This window comes from Apis dorsata, unplaced genomic scaffold (genome assembly GCF_000469605.1).
Source record: "Apis dorsata unplaced genomic scaffold, Apis dorsata 1.3 scaffold_70, whole genome shotgun sequence".
Taxonomy (NCBI): Eukaryota; Metazoa; Arthropoda; class Insecta; order Hymenoptera; family Apidae; genus Apis; species Apis dorsata.
In genome coordinates, this window is record NW_006263368.1 from 406,996 (window position 1) to 407,696 (window position 701).

General features: G+C 39.4%; 1 protein-coding gene across 1 annotated transcript in view; it reads right to left on the reverse strand.

Annotated features, from left to right (window-relative positions):
• The window catches only part of LOC102673139 (mannosyl-oligosaccharide 1,2-alpha-mannosidase IA-like), a 151,544-nt gene that overhangs the window by 90,413 nt on the left and 60,430 nt on the right, over positions 1-701 (reverse strand). The window lies entirely within an intron of this gene.

The following is a 701-nucleotide window of genomic DNA, read 5'->3' on the forward strand; positions in this document are numbered from 1 at the left end:
TTATAAAAACATCGAGAAACTTTAAAGGTTGATTTCACCCCTTCAAAGCGAAATATCCCGCTAAAAAAAAAAAATTGCTCCGTAATCCATTATGCTCTACATAACTCTGCGAAAGTGTGATTCAATAAAAAGCGTAATTTTCATATCGTACCTCGTTTCTTACATAATAATTCAAAAACTCGTCCCAAGAAACTCTCATTAATCCCATAAAATCGACCCATAAATCGTTTCCAAATCATCGACTCGTCCGCGAAAATTCGAATTCCAACACAATTTCGAGGAGCCGAAAGAGAGATCGGTCTCTGTTTGAACAACGAATTGCCGGTTTCCCTAAACAGAAAGAGAGAGAGAGAGAGAGAAGAGAGGCGCCAGATAGGAACGAGGTTAAAACTCGAGCCACGGGTTTTGAATTAAGCAATCGTTAAATCACCGACAGCATCCAGTGATGAACGTTTCCACGTTGTGGCCAACGCCTCAATTACCGCATCACGAAATGACGGATAATTTCAGTTATATCGGGCCCTGGTATCGTTCCAAAGATCACGTGTATTACGCTGAATTAAGAAGAATTACGCCGCATGAATTGCGGCATTTCTTTCATCCTTCGAATGCAGATTTGTTCTTCGACAGAAGAGAAAACTTTCTTTCTTTCTTTTTTTCTTCGAAAGAGATCGACGACTTACCTTCTTCTTTTTTTTTTT